We start from the raw sequence: 23,959 nt of genomic DNA on the forward strand, positions 1-23,959 counted from the left end.
TCAATCAGGCAGAGGTGATCGCTAGGCAACAACAGCCGTCGTCTGTCAGCCATGTGCCTGCGCACTTCGGTGCCAGCACATGTGCAGTTCTGACCTGATCACTGCACTGTGATGAACTGCAGCAAGAGATTAGGTCAGAATGACCCCCATAGGACGCTGCAGTAAAAGGTTTGTTTTTTCCCTATCTACAGTGCAGAGACTTGCTGCAGATGCTGTGGCATACCCTCCAGCTGTACCTTTTTGGCAGGTGCAGTACCTTTTTATGGTCTGTACCGATTTTTGGCCCTCCAAACTTCCATTGAAAGTATAGGAAAAGGGGCGTGACCACGCCACTGTACCCGTGGCCAAGCCCCCTTTTTGAATTTGTAGTGATTTTTATGTGTAAATTGTTGGAGGGTATGTTGCTGCAGATGCAGTGAACCTATTTTGGGGTGAGGAGCTAGTGCTGCAGCTCCATCAGCCTCACTGTTAATCCTGCTCTGGGAACACACAGCAGCCAAAGGACAGAGTCTCCCACTGGATGTAACCTGTGTGGGAGGGCATTTCTCGCCCAATCAGCTGTGGACTGGGTGTGATAGACCTGCTGCTAACTAACTCAATGTAAGTTCCTAGCCACGCCAAGTGTTAGCCACACAGTCACAGATCTGGGCAATTATATAGGAGATATATACTGTATGTGTGTGTGTGTGTGTGTGTGTGTGTGTGTGTGTGTGTGTGTGTGTGTGTGTGTATATATATATATATATATATATATATATATATATATAGTAATACAGATGCGCGGCAGTCTGAGACTCATGAAGAAGTAAAGTGCAGTGAATTTATTGTCAAAGCATCTACGTTTCGTGTTAAAACAAAGTGCGAAATCAATATAATAAAAACTGATCCAGAAGTCGACCCTTTGTGATGAGGTCACTCTAGCAGCATATAAAACTAGAAAAGTGTCATAAACAGATAATTCTGTTGTCATAGATACATATACTTCTACTTCCTAATGGTGATTTTAATTCTATAAAAAAACACCTAAGGTTCAGAGACTCAGTAATTCCTTTTGTCTGCATAGTATTAAGCCTATGGGGTATATTTACTAACATTCGTAATTTTCGGAAAAAGGTCAAAGTTCAATCACGAATGACATCGAAAGTGTAAAACTGCAACTTTTTGAATTTATTACGCCTAATTTACTAAGCTGTCGTATTCGGATTTTTCATTTGTTCCGATGTCGATGTCATTCGTGTTTTTTTCCCGTTTTTTACGGCAGTGATTAGCAAAACACTGCCGACTTTATCACAATGAATCTCGGCCGGATCTGTGTGATCCGTGCTGGGGTTCATTTTTTTTTTTTAAATAAACACTGTAAAACGGAGAAAAAAAATGCGTGGGGTCCCCCCTCCTAAGCATAACCAGCCTCGGGCTCTTTGAGCCGACCCTGGTTGCAGAAATATGGGGAAAAAAATGACAGGGGTTCCCCCATATTTAAGCAACCAGCATCGGGCTCTGCGCCTGGTCCTGGTTCCAAAAATACGGGGGACAAAAAGAGTAGGGGTCCCCCGTATTTCTAAAACCAGCACCGGGCTCCACTAGCTGGACAGATAATGCCACAGCCGGGGGTCACTTTTATATAGTGCCCTGCGGCCGTGGCATCAAAAATCCAACTAGTCACCCCTGGCTAAGGTACCCTGGGGGAGTGGGGACCCCTTCAATCAAGGGGTCCCCCCCCAGCCACCCAAGGGCCAGGGGTGAAGCCCGAGGCTGTCCCCCCCATCCAATTGGCTGCGGATGGGGGGCTGATAGCCTTTTGTGAAAATGAAAAGATATTGTTTTTAGTAGCAGTACTACAAGGCCCAGCAAGCCTCCCCCGCATGCTGGTACTTGGAGAACCACAAGTACCAGCATGCGGCGGAAAAACGGGCCCGCTGGTACCTGTAGTACTACTACTAAAAAAATACCCAAAAAAAGACAAGACACACACACCTTGAAAGTAAAGTTTTATTACATCCATCCACACAAACATACATACATACTTACCTTATGTTCACACGAGGGTCGGTCCTCTTCTCCAGTAGAATCCATGGGGTACCTGTTGAATAAATTCTACTCACCAGATCCAGGGTACCAGGCTCCTCGGATAATCCTTTTGTAATCCACGTACTTGATTAAAAAAAAAAAACGGAGAGCCGAGCCACGCACTGAAAGAGGACCCATGTTTTCACATGGGTCCCCTTTCCCCGAATGCCAGAAACCCACTCTGACTGATGTCTAAGTGGGTTTCTTCAGCCAATCAGGGAGCGCCACGTTGTAGCACCCTCCTGATCGGCTGTGTGCTCCTGTACTGTCTGACAGGCGGCACACGGCAGTGTTACAATGTAGCGCCTATGCGCTCCATTGTAACCAATGGTGGGAACTTTGTAGTCAGCGGTTGACCGAAAGTGACCTCACCGCTGACCACAAAGTTCCCACCATTGGTTACAATGGAGCGCATAGGCGCTACATTGTAACACTGCCGTGTGCCGCCTGTCAGACAGTACAGGAGCACACAGCCGATCAGGAGGGTGCTACAACGTGGCGCTCCCTGATTGGCTGAAGAAACCCACTTAGACATCAGTCAGAGTGGGTTTCTGGCATTCGGGGAAAGGGGACCCATGTGAAAACATGGGTCCCCTTTCAGTGCGTGGCTCGGCTCTCTGTTTTTTTTTTTTAATCAAGTACGTGGATTACAAAAGGATTATCCGAGGAGCCTGGTACCCTGGATCTGGTGAGTAGAATTTATTCAACAGGTACCCCATGGATTCTACTGGAGAAGAGGACCGACCCTCGTGTGAACATAAGGTAAGTATGTATGTATGTTTGTGTGGATGGATGTAATAAAACTTTACTTTCAAGGTGTGTGTGTGTATTGTCTTTTTTTGGGTATTTTTTTAGTAGTAGTACTAGAGGTACCAGCGGGCCCGTTTTTCCGCCGCATGCTGGTACTTGTGGTTCTCCAAGTACCAGCATGCGGGGGAGGCTTGCTGGGCCTTGTAGTACTGCTACTAAAAACAATATCTTTTCATTTTCACAAAAGGCTATCAGCCCCCCATCCGCAGCCAATTGGATGGGGGGGACAGCCTCGGGATTCACCCCTGGCCCTTGGGTGGCTGGGGGGGGGACCCCTTGATTGAAGGGGTCCCCACTCCCCCAGGGTACCCCGGCCAGGGATGACTAGTTGGATTTTTGATGCCACGGCCGCAGGGCACTATATAAAAGTGACCCCCGGCTGTGGCATTATCTGTCCAGCTAGTGGAGCCTGGTGCTGGTTTTAAAAATACGGGGGACCCCTACTCTTTTTGTCCCCCGTATTTTTGGAACCAGGACCAGGCGCAGAGCCCGATGCTGGTTGCTTAAATATGGGGGAACCCCTGTCAATTTTTTCCCAATATTTCTGCAACCAGGATCGGCTCAAAGAGCCCGAGGCTGGTTATGCTTAGGAGGGGGGACCCCACGCAATTTTTTTAAAGAAAATAACCACTTTCCCACCCCTTCCCACTGATATACATGCACGGATCTCATGGATCCCTGCATGCCTATACAATCACGGATTAAAAAAGCAGGTCTGTTTTTTTTTAGCACTTTTTTACGAGTTGTAATTTTTCACGGCAGTGTTTTATTTTTTTTTGCTTTGCACTTCTTAGTAAATGACCGAGATTCATACTTAAACAGCCGCGTTTTGACCGATGGTGTATTCATTCGTAATTTTTTTCTTGGACTTCCAAAAAATTACGAATGCCCTCATCACTGCCGTGATTATTGCTTAGTAAATTACCGAGATGACACTTTGATGAAAAAACGGCATCTCGGTCAAAATCGGGACCTTAGTAAATATACCCCTATGAATCCATCAGGATTCCATTTGAAGCAATTTTTTAGACCTATCTCCACCTCTTCGGGACCTGGTCAATAATTTTATACCTAAATGTGGCCATGCCATGTTGAGTTTTTGCAAAATGCCTGGCCACAGGCTATTCGGTATCTCCTGATTTAATTGCTTCACTGATGGCATATCTGTGTTGTGCTATGCGCGTTTTAAAGGCGCAATCAGTTTTGCCCACATATGCCAATCTGCAAGGACAAGTAAGAAGATAAACGATGGATTTGGAGTCATATGACAGAGAATGTCGGATTGTGTATGTTTTACCTGTATGTGGGTGCACTAACTTGTCGACTGGAGTTACATAGCTACAAGTTGTGTATCCACTACAGCGATAACATCCTGTTTTCTTACTCAAAAAAATGTATTTGAGCTTATGAAAATCAGAAATATCAGTTTTAACTACAATATCCCTGATACTTTAATTTATTGAATAACTGACCAGCACTTTACATTGATAAACCTCTCCCAGTTCCTTATCTGAGGACACTATGGGCCATAGTTGTTTGGCCCTCCTGGACAGATATGTACTACTCAAGTTAAATTGTGTCACCCATGGGAACCTGCCTTTAAGTTGCTTTTTTGCTTTACAGTAGATTCAAGTAGTTGATTTTGTGTGAACGTAATAGCCTGATTTTTAGCGTTCGCTAGTTCTTTAGCTGGATAGCTTTGCTCCAGGAATCTGTTAGTCATCCTGACCAGCTCTACATCTCTATCTTCCTGTTCGCTAGTAATACGACACACTCGTAAGAATTGGGAATATGGCAAACTTTTTACTGTTGATCTAGGGCGAAAACTATCATAGTTCAGGAGATTATTTCTATCGGTTGGTTTTGTAAATAGTGAAGTAATGATTTTCCCATCTGCCACAGAGATGCTAACATCCAGAAAATTAATTCTGCTTGAGTCAGCAGTCATAGTAAATTTCACAGGTTTATTAGACATATTGGGGGAGATTCAATTGTTTGAAAAGTCAGTTGGGTATCTGTTTTTTCCTGTCTAATAGACAGGAAAACACACACCCAACCGACTTTTAAAACATTTGAATTCCCCCCATTGTGTGTACCAATGATGTTTTCTAATTGTGTTTGCTGGCCTGTCTTAAAGATCAGTATATCATCTATATATCTTAGGTACAAACTAAGATAACATAAAATCTCACAGTCCTGAAAAAAAAATTACTTTTTCCAATTCCCACATACACGTATTTGCAAATGACGGGGCCACAGCAGACCCCATAGCGCAACCAGTGTGCTGGATGTAATATTTCTTATCATATAGAAAATAATTATGTGTAAGGGAAAAATCCACTAGCTGTAGAAAAAATTCAATTTCAGGACCAGTATACAACGGGTTTTTGGAAATAAGACGTCTAACCGCTGCTATCCCTGCCCCATGTGGGATGCAGGTATATAGACTGGTGACATCGATAGATGCCAATACAGTCTGCGAGACAAGTGTACCAAGTGTATGTAATTTCCTCAACAATGTTGAGGTATCCTTTAAGTGTATTTTGTATACAAGCTTGTAGGTATGTATCACAGTATACCGACAAAGGCCCACATAATGACCTCCTGGCCGAAATGATCGGTCTTCCCGGGGGGATTAAGTGGGTCTTTGTGTAATTTAGGAATTACATAGAAAATAGGTACCACCGAGTGATCCCTTGATAACGCCTTAGACACAGATATAGGACTTATGTTATCTGTCACTATCCTGGACAATATTGCATCCAGCTCACATTTAAAGTATATAGTTGGATCAGTGGATAAATGTCCATACATGTCTAAATCCGGGGAACAGTCATCAAAAGTGCCATAGTGCCTTGTGCAAAAAATGCCTGTATAAAGTGGCAAAACCAACTTTACTTGTGTGCTCTACTTAAGCACACCTAATGGCGTTTACCTGCCGCACCTGTGATCTCCACTGCCACCCATGGTTGATCCGACCCACCACACTGCCTGTCCGGGTCCTCCGACGCTGGAACACATGCTGGCGCACCCCATGGCCGGAAGTCCGGGTCCGCGACACGCACACATGCGCGTCACATAGCCGGAAGTCCGGGTCCGTGGACCGCATCCTGCGCTCCACCAGCAGGGAAGTCACCCCTTGTGCAGCCTGCGGGTTCCGGATCTCGGACATGTGCCCTGGTTGCTCTGATTGCTGCTGCGCTGCACAAGGGGTGACTTCCCTGCTGGTGGAGCGCAGGATGCGGTCCACGGACCCGGACTTCCGGCTATGGTAGTCATTCCGAGTTGATCGCTCGCAAGCTGCTTTTAGCAGCTTTGCACACGCTAAGTCGCCGCCTACTGGGAGTGAATCCTAGCATAGTAAAATTGCGAACGAAAGATTCTCAAAATTGCGAATAGACACTTCTTAGCAGTTTCTGAGTAGCTCCACACTTACTCGGCATCTGCGATCAGTTCAGTGCTTGTCGTTCCTGGTTTGACGTCACAAACACACCCAGCGTTCGCCCAGACACTCCTCCGTTTCTCCGGCCACTCCCGCGTTTTTCCCAGAAACGGTAGCGTTTTTTCACACACACCCATAAAACGGCCTGTTTCCGCCGAGAAACACCCACTTCCTGTCAATCACATTACGATCACCAGAACGAAGAAAAAACCATGAGTAAAATACCTAACTGCATAGCAAATTTACTTGGCGCAGTCGCACTGCGGACATTGCACATGCGCATTAGCGACTTATCGCTCCGATGCGACAAAAAAATAACGAGCGAACAACTCGGAATGACCACCTATGTGACGCGCATGTGTGCGTGTCGCGGACCCGGACTTCCGGCCATGGGGTGCGCCGGCGTGCGTTCCAGCGGCGGAGGACCCGGTCAGGCAGTGTGGTGGGTCGGATCAACCATGGGCGGCGGTGGAGATCACAGGTGCGGCAGGTAAGCGCCATTAGATGTGCTTAAATAGAGCACACAAGTGAAGTTGGTTTTGGCACTTTATACAGGCAATTTTTGCACAAGGCACTATGGCACTTTTGATGACTGTTCCCCTGATGATGGATTAAGTCCGAAAACGGCTGTTCGGGGAGGTCTACTGTGTTTCTCTCTGCTTCCTTACGATGAGTATATGCTGAGCCTTGTATCCTCGTTTATTGCCTTGCTAAACAGTTATACTTCAAGAACCTCATCTCCTCCCAGTCTTCCAACCCCGGCGCCTCTTTGCAACTCTCAACTCACTACTCTGCCCACCTCCAACTCGTCTCCCTTCCTCACTCTCTGCTCTTGACTTTGCCACGTACTTCACATCCAAAATTGACTCCATACGTCAGGACATCACATCACACCAGACCATCAGTAACCAGCCTTCTCCCATCCTTACCAACCCTCACCATCCCTCACACCAACTCTGACATCTTTCTCCCATGCATCTGGAGAGGAAGTCATGGCCCTCATTTGTTCCTGTCCCCTCACCACCTCCCCACTTGACCCTATCCCCTCTCGCCTCCTCTGCTACCTCTCTCCTTCTGCTTGTTCCCATCTTTCCCACCTTCTCAATCTCTCCCTCTCATCAGGCACTGTCCCCTCTGCCTTCAAGCATGCACTCATCTCTCCTATTCTTAAAAAAACCTACCCTTGATCCAAACACTCTCTCCAACTACCGACCCTTCTCTCTCCTCCCTTTTGCCTCCAAACTCCTTGAGCGTATTGTCTACAACCGCCTTACTTCCTCACACTCACTGCTTGACCCATTCCAGTCTGGCTTCTGTCCTCTCCATTCCACTGAAACTGCCCTTACAAAAGTAAGGAATGACCTCCATGCAGCTAAATCTAAGGGACACAACTCTATACTTATTCTACTTGATCTCTCTGCTGCTTTTGACACTGTGGACCATCCTCTCCTACTGCAAATCCTTCACTCCATTGGTCTGCGTGACACTGCCCACTCTTGGCTGTCTTCCTACCTTTCTGACAGTTCATTCTCTGTCTCCTCTCATGACTCCACCTCCCCCTCACTTCCACTAACAGTAGGGGTACCCCAAGGTTCTGTCCTTGGTCCTCTTCTCTTCTTTCTCTATACGTCCTCACTAGGTAAGCTCATTAGTTCTTTTGGCTTCCAATATCATCTCTATGCTGATGACACTCAAATCTATCTTTCCTTTGCAGACCTCTCCCCTACTTTCCTCACTCGTATCTCCAACTGTCTCTCTGCTACCTCTTCCTGGATGTCCCAGCGCTTTCTTAAACTTAACATGTCTAAGACCGAGCTGATCATCTTCCCTCCCTCCTGCATAACCTCACCTCCTACAATCTCATTATCTATTGATGGCACTACTATCTCCTCTAGCCCCCAAGTGCGCTGTCTTGGAGTAATCCTTGACTCCTCCCTCTCCTTCAAACCACACATTCAGCACCTCTCACAAACCTGCCGTTTTCATCTAAAAAATATTTCCAGGATCAGACCCTTTCTGACCCAGGATGCTACTAAGACACTTATCCACTCACTGGTCATCTTCAGACTGGACTACTGTAATCTCCTCCTGACTGGCATTCCTGACATATACCTCTCTCCACTCCAATCTATCGTCAATGCTGCTGCCCGGCTCATTTTCCTCACCAAACACACTACGTCCACCTCTCCTACTAGACCTTCATTGGCTCCCCTTCCCTTTCAGAATCCATTTCAAGCTTCTCACACTTGCTTACAAAGCCCTCACCCACTCCTCTCCCATCTACATCTCTGACCTTATCTACCTTTACACTCCCACATGTCCTCTTCGCTCTGCTAATGCACGCCGACTCTACCCTTTAGAATGTAAGCTTTCATGAGCAGGGCCCTCTTCCCTCATGTGCTTATCCTTTTTCTTACTTTAATAATCCTCAACTACACCAAATCCAGCAGTCTACTGCAAACTGATACTTATTCCAGTGTCATCTGCTGATGTAGCTATGTTTATTTACCCTGTACTTGTCCTATATTGTCGTCAACTGTAAATTGCTGTTTTCCTGCTTGATTATTTGTTTATGTACTCTGTAATTGGGCACTGTGGAACCCTTGTGGTGCCATATAACTAAAGGATAATAATAATAATGCAGCTATCCAGTCAGGGGAGCATAAGTGTAAATCTATAATGTTGCGCACAACACAATCAAGCACAGAGTGTCCATTAAAAACATTTCAGTCAGCTTCACTGATTGCTCTCAATAGACATTGCTGTCAGCTGTAGGGGGACGAGTGCCTGCATATGGCCCCGGTTGTAATGTACAGATGGGTCCTCCGTTATCTTGGCTGTTTCTGCACCTAGACGGAGGTTTAGTCACACCTAAGCGATAGCTTAGTTTAATCACGGACAGGCGCGTTGAGGCACGACTACATACTCAACATGCAATACACATATCCACCACTGGGTGGCTAAAGCTCCACTAATCCAGTACTTGAGCGAATAGCGGCAGATTGATCTATTCTACAAGCTCTTTTAAATGGTCAGTGACGAATGTACGTACTGCATACTGTACACACAGACCAATGGTCAGATGGAGAGAGTAAAGATAAAATTTTTTTATAGAGATGCAAACGAACATGTTAAAACACTTGTTCTTTGCCGTGTTAGTGTATACAGACTCAGACGCAATAAGCAATACTGTAGTTTATATAGACGCAAATCATGATATACTGTAGAACGTGTTACAAACTACAGTATGGTCCATTAACGATAAGGATGCAGTATGATGAACTGTCAAATATGAGTGTCCAAGTCCCCTACACAAAAACCAATGAGAAGGGCTCGCTGCTTACAGTACATTTACACGTGAGCTTGTGCAGTTGCTATTAGGCGATGTGTCTGAGTAGTGAAGACACTTAATTTTTTTTATTTTTGTATCTATTGTACTGTATTATACTTTCACATTCAATAGAAGTGTGCAGACAAGTTTTACATAAAGCAGGGCAAAGCTGCAGGATCATCACAATATTCTAGCTAAAATACACAGGGGCAATAGGGATAGGTGAGTTCTATGCACATTATGATATACCGGACTCAATCGCATAGCAAGTTGACAAAATGGCTGCCACCCGTGATAATTTATTTTTTCTTTGTAATCCATTGTAATACATTCAATGGAAGGGTGTACACAGGTTTCACATAAATCAGGGTAAACCTGCAGGAGCGTCTGATTCCGCTATCTAAAATACACAGCAGTAATGAACACCCATAGACATACCAGTAAATATAAATGAGTGTAATCTGATGCAATTAACTGTTCGAGCAACACAGTACTGTAGATCATCGGCGATAGAGAATCTGTGTTGTACTTTATGGATCACTGCTACTGTACCATTTACACACCTATCAAAGCGACTGCAGTTCTCTATCTGATTATCATATACAGCATACTGTAGTATTGTGTTGTACATTTATTGTAACCTGAGCACCCTCCCTGTCTGTGGCAAAAAAGGGCAATCAGGCACTGGTCAACTTAGTTGAAACATGAATGATGGAAACCAAGAGTGGACAATTATAACCCTGGAAAGGATTCCCAAATATAGTTCCAATTGGTGGTGCACCCAGAGCCAGACAAGTACATGTACTAGTGGAGGGAGAGAGAGAAGGCTCTTGTTTGGGCGCACTCTTAATCAATAATGGAAAATTCCGTTAGATATGTAAAGAAAGATATTAAAACATCATTTTTATTACGTAAAAAATAATAAAAATACAATATACCCAAACGTGTGATCGAAAAAATAAAAGAGAAATATGAATATGTTCTGGTCTTTTTTCTTGCAAGACGTGATTAGAAAGGTTGTAGACACATAATTGTCTTATACCCATTTCCCCCTGACCAGTACAGAAATTCTGTATTAATGGGACCAAAGAGTGGTCAAAGTAGTGATAGGTATGTGTAAATGGGACCAATTAGTTAGGTCAATACCATAAACACTGCTAGTCACCAGCGATAAGAATAAGCAAACAAATAATGACTAATAATAAATCTGTTGATATAGCATGGATGCTTATGTGCAGTATGAGAGACCAGTTAGATGAGAAAAGAGGTCAATGGTGATGCTGCTGTTGGTGTCACATATCACATATCAGAGGAAATTGACTCCTACTCTACAACACCAGGTATTCGTAGGAGGTCTCCTCTCCAAGTACTAACCCAGCCCAACACTGTTTAGCTTCCAAGATCGGGCATTGGCAGTGTGGTATGATAGTAGAGGGAGTATGTGAATTGTACACCAATGAGAGTGCACCTACTGTATATAAGAAATTTAGAGAAGAGTACAGATATTTTTGAAAGAGTATAGTATGTGGATCTGCTTTCTACGTTAGGTACGGTGCAACAAATCCCACGTCAGTGGTATTGTGCGCCCTGGATCGCAGATGAGAGTCCATGAGAAAATAGTTGAATTAGAAAGAAAAAAAAGAATGTTGATATCTTATTATTAGGTATATAATAAACTGGTATTATTAAATACACTGCATTAAACAACAAAAGGCTTTGGATATCATATAAGTCAATATAAGTGATCTTATACTATGGCACCAAGTGCAGTTTATGCACAAAAATTATTATGAGACACCTGATCTTCTCAAGAAAAAATATGTAGGTGGTACAATAAATAATTTTGTCCTGAGATAGGCTGAAATAGGTTTAAGTGGAGTGATCGAAGACTGTAATGTTGTCAATTTCTCAAACAGTACTGTTTCACGAATCAGGTAAAGGTACACCCCAATATTATGCACTACATATCCATTATTTATTGCTAGAATATTCTAGATATAACTGGGTAAGGGTGGTCAAATAATAGAGACCATTTGTCGATATGATACCCTCTGGTTTAAGTTAAACAATCTCCCGGGACAATTTAAGCAATTCAATTAAGTTAGAAAATGTCTGCCCAGGACATTACATAGAACATATAGATACATGTATAAGTAGGCATAAGTGTACATGTGCAGTAAACCAATATCTACTAGATACGTACTGAGGACGGATGGAAGCTTACGATTACCAAGACTGAGAAATCAAGAGAGAGGTGTTGCAGCGTCATAGTAAATAGAAGGCTGGTGCCAGCGGTCCCGCCGTGGGAAGATGCGTTTCGGCCGTACGGGCTTGTTCACTTCCTGGTCGGGAAGTCTGATTCCACTATATGGCAGGTGCGTCTGATTCCACTATCTAAAATACACAGTGGTAATGAGCACCCGTAGACATACCAGTAACTATAAATAAGTGTATCCTGAAGCAATTAACTGGTCGAGCAACACAGTACTGTAGATCATCAGTGATAGAGAATCTGTGTTGTACTTTATGAGAAGAGATCACTGCTGCTAAACCATTTACACACCTATCAAAGCAACTGTAGTTCTCTATCTGATTATCCTATACAGTATACTGTAGTATTGTGTTGTACATTTATAACCTCCCTCCCTGTCTACTGTATGAACTGTGTAGGCTCCCAGTGGGGAAGGGGGAAGTGGGATGGGCGTAGGGGGAGGTGGTGGCTAAATACCATGTTCAAAGACAGACAAGGCATAATCAAAATCATGGGATACTGACGTCCTTGGTGCAAGATGAACAACCTGGGATGCATGGGATGCACGCTGTCTGGAACACATGCCATCTGGCATGCATGAGGTCTGAGAAGCACGACATCTGAGACGCTCAATGTGAATACGGTATACAGCATGGCCGTAACTAGGGGGGGGGGGCTAAGGGGTCACGTGACCCGGGCACAGGAGTTCAGGGGGCGAGGCAAACGCGATTGCCTCCCGCAGCTGCGTATGGTGACCCGCCGCTGCTCTGTGTCCTCTGCTCTCCCACCCGGCAGCACCTCCTACCTCGTGTGTCCTCACCGCCTACTGGATTATAGAAGCGGCACAGAGCTCTGGCGGTGGCTATTCGCGCACCGTCACCTGTTGCCCCTCCAAAATCCGGCACACGCTCCAAGCCGCAATCGCTGGCCTTACTGCATGGAGGCTAAGGGCCAGACTACTCCAGTGGTGAGTGGAGGTGTTATTTATACATTTTTAGTTATTATATATATATATATATATATATATGTACGTACGTACGTACGTACGTACATACAGAGACACACTATACATTTACATATATATACATATATATAGTGGCGGAACTAGAGAGTGGTGGGCCCAGGTGCAACAATATGCATTGGGCCCCTTCCCATATTGTAAATAAAAATGGGGAGCAGCCTAACTAAGAAGTGGCCTGGCCACACAATAGTACCCCTAATTCAAACTATGCCACTCAGTAGTACAACCTTATTTACAGCTCCTTATACACCTTTTGACACACAGTAGTATTCCTTAAATACATCACGCCACACAGTAGTGATATTTTTACATGTTACGCCAAACAGTAGGACTCCTTATACAGGTTACGCCACACATTAGTACTCCTTATACATGTTATGCCACACAGTAGTACTTCTTAGACACGTAAAGTCACACAGTAGTACTCCTTATACACGATACGCCACACAATAGTGCTTCATAGACACGTTATGCCACACAGTAGTACTCCATTTACACATTACGCAACACAGTAGTGCTCCTTTTACACATTACGCCACAGAGTAGGGCTCCTTATACATGTTATATCACACAATAGTGCACCTTATACACGTTACACCATACAATAGTACTTCTTATACACGTTACACCACACAATAGCGCTCCTTAGACACATTACACCACACAGTAGTGCTCCTTTTACACATTACGTCACACAGTAGTGCTCCTTACAAAGGTAAAGCCACAAAGTAGTACTTCTATTACACGTTACAACACACAGTAGAGCTTCTTACACATGTTATGCCACACAGTAGTACTCCTTATACACATTACACCACACAACAGAGCTTCTTATACATGATACGCCACACAATTGTGCTTCTTATACAAGTTACACCATACAATAGTGCTTCTTAGTCACATTACACAACACAGTAGTTCTTATTAGACACATTACGCCACACAATAATACTCCTTACACACGTTACGCCACACGGTAGTGCTTCTTAGACACGTTATGCCACACAGTAGTGATTCTTTTACACATTACGCCACACACAGTAGTACTCCTTCTATATATAACGCCACAAAGTGGTACTCCTTCTACATGTTACGCAACACCGGAGAACTTCATAGATACATTCCACCACACAATAGTACTTCCTATAAATGTTACGCCGATGTGTACCTGATGTGCACTTACTACAGGAATAAAATATATATATATATATATATATATATATATATATATATATATATATATATATATAGCATACAAAGAAGTCTGCGGCACTCGAGGTCTTAGATAAAGATCACTTGTATTTAGACCATCAGAAAAAAATCTATCAACGTCGATGGATTTTTTCTGATGGTCTAAATACAATTGATCTTTATCTAAGACCTCGAGTGCCGCAGACTTCTTTGTATGCTATTGGACTTCACACTGAGGGCACCAGGGCAACTTTGGATTTACGACCGAGTGCCGGGCTGTTTTCACCGTATGTATATATATATATATATATATATATATATATATATATATATATATATATATATATAGAGAAAGGACGAGCGGTGCGGCACTCCAATGATTGATACAGAGACTAAGGTATAAATGCAACGTTTCAATGCCCGTATTTATTGTGGCATTTTCGTCAGGATATACATGTAAAAAAATGAACATACCTTATATAGGAACCACCACCATGTGAAAACGCCAGCCGGTGCGGCGGGACCACCCACCTGTCCGACTCAGCGGAGATTACGTCATGGCGCTCTGAAAAGACGCGTCTGACTGTGAGTGATTAGGAAAACCCGTCACCATGACAACAAGAATATACAATGCACGCATCAGCATAGACACATCTCACAAATAAAAAGGAGACCTTATCTTAAAATGATTAGAATAAACGAAACAGGACAAATAAGGAAACTGCAATGATGTATCAGTGAACAAATACCAAAAGAAACAAAATATACATCAAGATGGTAAACAATGTAAATGGACTCTAGTCAAAATGTCGATCTATGCGGCAAGTATATCTATTTAAGTAAGGGCCAAAGTTGCAATGCCAGACTGTTCATTAAGGCCGCCAGGGACTAGAGTACCTAAACGGTGAATCCAGCGTGCCTCGCAATGTAACAATTTAAGACCTCGATTCCCACCCCTAAGGGATACAGGTATATGATCGATCATCCTATATTTTAGTGTGGTCAAATTATGTGAAGCTAAGGCAAAATGCCTCGCCACTGGTTGGTCGCTACTACCAGAGACTAAAGCGGCTTTAATAGCTGAACGATGAGCTGCCATCCGCTCCTTGAATGAGCGTTCAGTTTTGCCTATGTAAGACAAACTACATGGGCAGATAATTTGGTAAACAATAAATTTTGAATTGAACGTGAGTCTGTGTCTAATGGATAATTTTTTGCCAGTATGAGGGTGGTAAAAGGTGTCACCAGGAATAAGGAATTTGCACGTAACACAGGTGCAGCGTATGCATCCCAATTTGCCTCTATAAATACTGGGAGCAGGTTCTGTGATATCCGCTTTAACTAGAATGTCACGGATATTACGGCCACGTTTATAGCATGACATAAGATGTGTGTTGGTCAAGTTACAGTCAGGGTCTGATGTGACGATAGGCCACAATTTTTTAGAAATTTTATTAATGGAGCCACTAGCTGTAGTAAATTGGGTAACCCATGGAAGGACATTTTTATTGTCACAAGGTTTAGGTTCCAATAAAGTTTGTCTATGCATATTAAGTGCCTTATTTTTGGAAAGAAGTAACTGATCGTAATCATACCCCCTGTCAAGAAACTTCTTCATTAGGGTGTTCATTTGGAGTTCTGCTTGTTGAGTGTCTGATGTAATACGTCTCACACGGATAAACTGGGAATACGGCAGACCTGCAATAAGGGGTCTTGGGTGACAGCTATTGTAAGCCAGTAAATTGTTACGGTCCGTGGGTTTGCTAAACAAACTAGTTGAAACATAGCCCTTTATTGGAACCTAAACCTTGTGACAATAAAAATGTCCTTCCATGGGTTACCCAATTTACTACAGCTAGTGGCTCCATTAATAAAATTTCTAAAAAATTGTGGCCTATCGTCACATCAGACCCTGACTGTAACTTGACCAACACACATCTTATGTCATGCTATAAACGTGGCCGTAATATCCGTGACATTCTAGTTAAAGCGGATATCACAGAACCTGCTCCCAGTATTTATAGAGGCAAATTGGGATGCATACGCTGCACCTGTGTTACGTGCAAATTCCTTATTCCTGGTGACACCTTTTACCACCCTCATACTGGCAAAAAATTATCCATTAGACACAGACTCACGTGCAATTCAAAATTTATTGTTTACCAAATTATCTGCCCATGTAGTTTGTCTTACATAGGCAAAACTGAACGCTCATTCAAGGAGCGGATGGCAGCTCATCGTTCAGCTATTAAAGCCGCTTTAGTCTCTGGTAGTAGCGACCAACCAGTGGCGAGGCATTTTGCCTTAGCTTCACATAATTTGACCACACTAAAATATAGGATGATCGATCATATACCTGTATCCCTTAGGGGTGGGAATCGAGGTCTTAAATTGTTACATTGCGAGGCACGCTGGATTCACCGTTTAGGTACTCTAGTCCCTGGCGGCCTTAATGAATAGTCTGGCATTGGAACTTTGGCCCTTACTTAAATAGATATACTTGCCGCATAGATCGACATTTTGACTAGAGTCTTACCATTTACATTGTTTACCATCTTGTTGTATATTTTGTTTCTTTTGGTATTTGTTCACTGATACATCATTGCAGTTTCCTTATTTGTCCTGTTTCGTTTATTCTAATCATTTTAAGATAAGGTCTCCTTTTTATTTGTGAGATGTGTCTATGCTGATGCGTGCATTGTATATTCTTGTTGTCATGGTGACGGGTTTTCCTAATCACTCACAGTCAGACGCGTCTTTTCAGAGCGCCATGACGTAATCTCCGCTGAGTCGGACAGGTGGGTGGTCCCGCCGCACCGGCTGGCGTTTTCACATGGTGGTGGTTCCTATATAAGGTATGTTCATTTTTTTACATGTATATCCTGACGAAAATGCCACAATAAATACGGGCATTGAAACGTTGCATTTATACCTTAGTCTCTGTGTCAATCATTGGAGTGCCGCACCGCTCGTCCTTTCTGTTTATTTCTGTGAGGGCACCCAATGTTATATTATTTTCAAGTGGCTGTGCCGGACCCCTGCCTTCTTCTATATATATATATATATATATATATATATATATATATATATAGAAGATAGCAATAGTGCGGCACTCAGAGACATTTTTCGTCAGAAAATAAAACTCACGGACACAGCTGAAACTCACAACTCAAGCACGGAATCGTTCACATTCAGAGCCATCGAACACGTTAAAATGGGACCGAGAGGGGGAGACCTACTGAGAAAACTATCTCAAAGGGAGATGTATTGGATTTTTACCTTGAATACCCTCCAACCGCATGGTCACAACGAAGGCTACGAGATTGCCCCTTTTTTATGAGATATATTAAGAGCCCTTTATCCTCTAGTCTCCTGAATCAGATTTTTCCACACACAACTCCCTTCCCTACTTTAGCCTCAGGGCCAGATTAATTAATTAACCTATCAGAATACGCATTAATTTTTTAATATTTTTATATGTTAATATTTTTACATATTTAAATATTTATGTGTTTATATATATATATGTATATATTCATATATTGTAATATCTATACCGGTCTTATACATATACCATGTCTGCTGTTATTAATTATGTTATTAATTATGTGTCCATAACATTTTTAATGTTTTAATTAATAATTTGGGTCTACGATTATTTGGGCACAAGATATCTCTAAAGTCAATTATGTATGAATTATGTCCTACTGTTATAACTAATGTACACCCTTTTTTGGGGTTGCATATGGCATCAGCCCACTATTGATATTGTGTACATGAACGATTGGACTAGTTCCATAAGGGGCTGGTAATAATTCCCCCCATGTAACAGCACGGAAGATACTCATAAGTGACAGCATCCACGTCACTTCCGCCAACAGCACAACTGCATACAGACACTTGCCCGTCCAGTAGGAAGTGACGAACAGTAGGGACGAGTCACTTCCGCCTATACTGGAACGCACGGGGTCATGACTGGAAGTGACGTGGCCGGGCCGAGCCGCTTCACTTCCGGCAAACGAACACACACGGGCGATGACTTTGGTCTCTGCCCGTGTGTGATACATCACATTATCATTCCCACTCACATAACCACTGCCCCACCAATGTCTTTTATTAGTTAACTATCCCCTAAGAGGTATATAAGTTTATTTACGATCGGAGGCCACTTCCGGTTCCGGAAATGACGCGAACCGGAAGTGACCGAAATATGAAACCGAAAGCAGCTATAAAAGTGTGTACCTTCTGTTATTGTGTATTCTCCTGAGGAAGCCCAAAAGGCGAAACGCGTTGAGAGACTGACCTACCTACCTACTGCCTATATCACTAAGCTAAGACTTTTGTATTTTATTTATTTATTTATTCACTGTGTTTTATTTGGTTTATTAAAACTCTGTTTGAACATACAAGGCAGTAGATGGGAATTGATTGAAGAAGCACACTATACAGGACCTGCTTGAACCATCTGGATATAAGTTTATCCTATATGCTTTATTTAAATATTGATTTGGTACGCATAACATATAGGGGAGGGCACCCCAAAATATTTACAAAGGTACTTCACTATATGGCGATGATCTCTGTCTCCTGATATATAGGTGGGGGACAGCCATTGTGAAAAGAGAGACTGATAGGCCCGGTTCCAAGACGATATCCGGTACATACAGTATATCTACGTATCCTCTATTTGCCATTTGTTTCGAAGTACTACACCATATGGCGCTTGTTCTTCTCCCCTACATCCACATATATATATATATATATATATATATATATATATAATATATAGAAGATAGTAATAGTGCGGCACTCAGAGACATTTTTCGTCAGGAAATAAAACTCACGGACACAGCGGTCACTGATTCAATGTTTCAATCCCCACAGGATTTTTGTCAAGAATACAGATAATCCAAAACCAAGCTTACCTTATACCCCCCGAATACATGTGAAGCTGCACGGATTGGCCGCATTCTCCAGCCCGGGAGTCCGTCCCGGACACTGGCGCGGGAACATGACGTCAGCGCGCACTTGCACGTCGCACAGCTGTTGCCATAGAAACATCTAAACAACACGGAAAACATAGATGCATTGAGATCTCAACAGTGTATATACATACATATGCAATACATAACAAAACCACAGGTATTGAAACATAGCAGAGTAAAACCACTATTTGTGTACTCCGCAGCACAATTATATATCACACCTGTGCTGCATCAATTAACACTAGAGAGATAGCCACATAGATACCAATGAGCCAATACAAATGTAGGCAATAGAAATGCCCTACTATTGATCCGTAAATAACAGATCTATATCCCCACGATACCATAATCTAGGATGTCATATACTAAAGTAGAGCGCTAAATGTACAACTGTCTCTCTCTCACTTTCCATTGGACAATAATAAAAGGAAAATACAAAAATTTACATGAAACTAGCAAAAGAGATGGAATCATTAAGCCCTCTAGGGGCAATAACATTAAGCCTAGGAATCCATTCTGCCTCTCTTTTTAACAATAATGAATTGCGGTCACCACCTCTCCGTAGTGGCGGAATGTGATCGATCATTCTATATCTCAAACTATGTAAAGGATGTTTTGCCATTAAAAAATGGCGAGCCACCGGTTGGTCACTTGCCCCTTTGGACAATGCTAGTCTGATGGAAGAGCGATGTGTGCTCATTCTATCTTTAAATTTCCTCTGGGTTTTTCCAACGTATGGCAGCCCACATGGGCACACCAATTGGTATACCACATGTGTGCTGTCACACGTGAGATGGTGAAGGATCTTATATTTAACCGGAGGGTCGGGTCGCGTGCGCCGGGATCACGCTGACACCGTGGGGCGGCTGGGGTCCTGGTAAGTAGTTATTTAAGTTTGTATCACTGCGTTGCACATTAGTGTGTTGTGTCCTGAGGAAGGGGTTACGTCCCCCGAAACGTTGACCTGAATAAACTCACCTGGCTGTTTTTTCACCCATTTTGTGCAAGTCTCCGAGTGCCGCCTATATTGTTGGTTATATATTGGGGTTCACCCCCCTGGGAGGGCACCGGAGCACATACCCCTACGGGGAAGCTGAGTGCCGGACTCATCCATGGACTGTATGCTGCGGGTCTGATTTCAATGCCAGACAGACTCTCTTTAGTCAAGGCACCACCATCTGTGTTTACTGCTGTGCTCAGGACCACAGCCCATTGCTCACACATGGTGGGGATTTTTTGCACTGTTTTGCACTATTTTGCACAGCAATTTTGCACTAACACCGCTGCACTTTATTGGCCGTTTTTGCACATCAGCAGGATTTTGCACTCTGTATATACACCGCATCTGACTCAGAACAAGATGTCGACGGTTGAACCGGACTCCGGTGATACACTGTCATATATTCTACAATGCGACACTTATGATACATTAAGTTTCTCTGATGTGGAAGCGGAACAAATTCTTTTGAAAGAACCGGGGTTTGATGAAAGCACGGGTTCCTCCAACGATGACCTATATCGAGAGTTGTTCAAACTGCGGAAGAGGGAGATTGACTTTATGTATCATGGCCGGACCCTCTCGGATTATTACCGTAACAAACAGATCCCCAGGGGGTTCCGAGTCCAGAATACTCCTACGATTGGACGGCATAACATCAATTTTTGTAAGAGGTGGATATCGGTCTTAAATAAGTGTGCCATGGACCTCATTCTGTTGGTCATTGAGGAGTCAACTCGGGAGGTCAATGACACCAGGGAGAAACTCAGGACATTTGAGGAAAGTCACCTGAGTGCTCTCACTGCTGATAAATCTGTTAACTGGCTGGACAAACTCAAGACTCAACTTGAATCATATAGAACGGAGCTGGTCAAATAAAAAAGACAAGCTACGCAAAGTTCAAGCTGATTACGAGCAACATCGGGTGTATACCTGGTTGGCCAACAGTACGGGTCCCCCTGCACAGAGAAATTATTCGGGACCACGCAGACGCAGGACACAGAGGGCACAATACAGCACCTCTGCCAGTGAGACCGATAAGGCATTTGCATCAGACCACACCCCTTCTACTCAGGGGGTCCCTTTAGGGGCACAGACCCGGGCGATCACGTCCGGCAGACGAAAACACCCACCAGACGGGGGGGCCAGTCGAGGCGGCAAACGGGGAGGAAGACCGCCCAGGTCGAAACGGACCTAATCTTCAACTTGTCTTCTGTAAATTTAACCCCTGCTGAGAACGCCGTGCTGTCTAAAGGTCTGTCATATGTCCCCACCAAAGTCCCGGACAAATTCAAATGGAAAATTGAGACGTTCAAGCTCAACAGGACATTAAAATTAAAAGAACATTTTGAAAAGAAACCGGACCACACTGCAATCAAGGACCTTCCACCACAGATACGCAAACTAGGAACTGCATCCAAATTCGATCCGGTGTCCCAAAATGCATCCATCAGAACCTTCACCCGTATGATGGACAATTTACAGAATGCCCCTTCCCCGCAGGTTTACAACAACCTCAATATTGACGAACAGTCCGCCCTCAGGTCCCTGGCAAACAGACAGGACATAATCATCAGGGGAGCGGACAAAGGGGGTGGGATTGTGATCCTAGATACATCAGATTACATCGCTGAATGTAACCGTTTGCTCGCAGACAGCGACACATATAGTTTACTGAATAATGATCCCACTGTTGTTTACAAATCCTCATTAGATAATATCTTAGCAGAGGCTCTACTTGAAGGCTTGATCACACAAGAGATTCACAACAAATTAGTGTGTGCGCATCCGGTTACTCCAATATTTTACGCCATCCCAAAGGTACACAAGGATGCCCAGCACCCCCCCGGTAGACCGATTATTTCGGCCAGGGGGTCGCTGTGCGAATCCATTGCCATCTTCTTGGATGCATACTTGCAACCTTGTGTGCAAGCCACATTTACCCATCTTAAGGATTCCAATATGCTATTGAGGAAACTACTGGTCGTGGGGCAAGTACATGAGGGCACCATCTTAGCCACACTGGATGTAGCCAGCCTTTATACCTGCATTCCGCATCAGGCAGGTATATCAGCAGTTAGGCGGCTGATCACACATAACCCAGCATACACAGGGCCAGATGTTGACCTGTTTATCACACTGTTGGAATTCACTCTGACCCATAATTATTTTCTTTTAAATGGCCAGTTTTTCAAACAAAACACAGGCTGTGCCATGGGGTCTAACGCCTACATGTGGGAGGTCGAGCGGGCGTTGTTTTTTGAGGACCCCTCTGTTTCAGAGCACATAGCACTTTATTATCGCTACATAGACGACCTGTTGTTGTTCTGGACCATGATGAACCAACTTTGGTCAGATTGATTGAAGACCACAATAGGTCACCTAGCCCCGTTAAGTTAACTCTATCCGTTCATCCCACGGAAATATGTTTTTTGGATATTAAAATTAAAATTCATCATGGACATATACAGACATCACTGTATAGTAAACCCACTGACCGCAACACTCTGTTGCGATACGACAGTTTCCATCCTAGATCGCTGGTAAGAGGTCTACCATACTCACAGTTCCTCCGGGTGCGCAGGATTACCAGCGAACCCGAAGACCTGGAGATCCAGCTTGATGCCATGTCCAACAAATTTGCACAACGAGGCTATCCATCTAGCATTCTGACACAAGCTCGCACTAAGGTGATGTCCACTAGTAGAATGGAGCTACTCCAACAGGATGGCATGACATCCACAGATGATAGGGTCACGTGGGTCAATGAATTCAACACCGCCAGTGGGGTCAGAAGTAAACAGATGAAACAAATGTGGGCCATCATAGCCACGGACCCCAGTCTAACCTCCCTTAAACGCAGCAAGATCATGCCATGTTACACCAGAAGTGCGAACATTAAGGACTTAGTAGTCAAAAATGATGTAACGGGTTTTAATAAACCCTTACCCACTGCACATTTTCTTAGCCGCAAAAATGGGTGTTTCAAATGCCTAGGCTGCACTACATGCAGCTACATGCTCACGGGTGATTTCATCACTCACCCGCATACAGGTAAAAAGATGTCTATTCGATGGCCCCTCACTTGCAGTTCCACGTTCGTAATTTGTGTGTTAATCTGCCCTTGTAGCCTATATTATGTCGGCAAAACGCAGTGCCACTTTAAAGAAAGGATGGCCCAACATAGGTCATCCATCAGGGCAGCTCTGCAATCAGGGATAAGTGACCAACCTGTGGCACGCCATTTCGCAATGATGCGACATTCTTTGGCATCAGTGCGTTATAAAATCGTGGACCACATCCCAGCCACAATAAGAGGTGGCGATCGTGCCACTAAATTATTAAAACTTGAGGCAAGATGGATCTATAAACTCGACACCATTCATCCCCGAGGCTTGAATGAATATTTAAGTCTACAGTGCTTCTTATGATACCTTTGGCGATACAAGATAATATAATGCACTGTGTTGGATATATATTTCCTACACATCTTGTTCCATGCTTTATGTCTTCCACTTAGAAGAACCTCTATTTAACAATTAATCGATACAGATACACTGACAGGCCGACCAAAAGCGTTAGAGATACTTCTTTCAGTATATTACATATTGTTTCAGGCACAGTCAGTTACGCTGGTGTAAGTTATTTATAGATATCTAGTGATTTTTGCACACACTACAGAGGTAGCAAGACTGTCCAGATGTTTAGCCATGTAGTTTTTTATATACCTTTTTATATCTTTTATATATTTTTTTGATGTATATTTACTCACTAGGCACTTTATACATCATGCACTTTGATCATTCATCACACACGGAGAGATCCGGGGTGTGTCGTAATCAATCACTTTGTAAGTTTTTATTG

The sequence above is a fragment of the Pseudophryne corroboree genome, chromosome 11, assembly GCF_028390025.1.
Source record: "Pseudophryne corroboree isolate aPseCor3 chromosome 11, aPseCor3.hap2, whole genome shotgun sequence".
Taxonomy (NCBI): Eukaryota; Metazoa; Chordata; class Amphibia; order Anura; family Myobatrachidae; genus Pseudophryne; species Pseudophryne corroboree.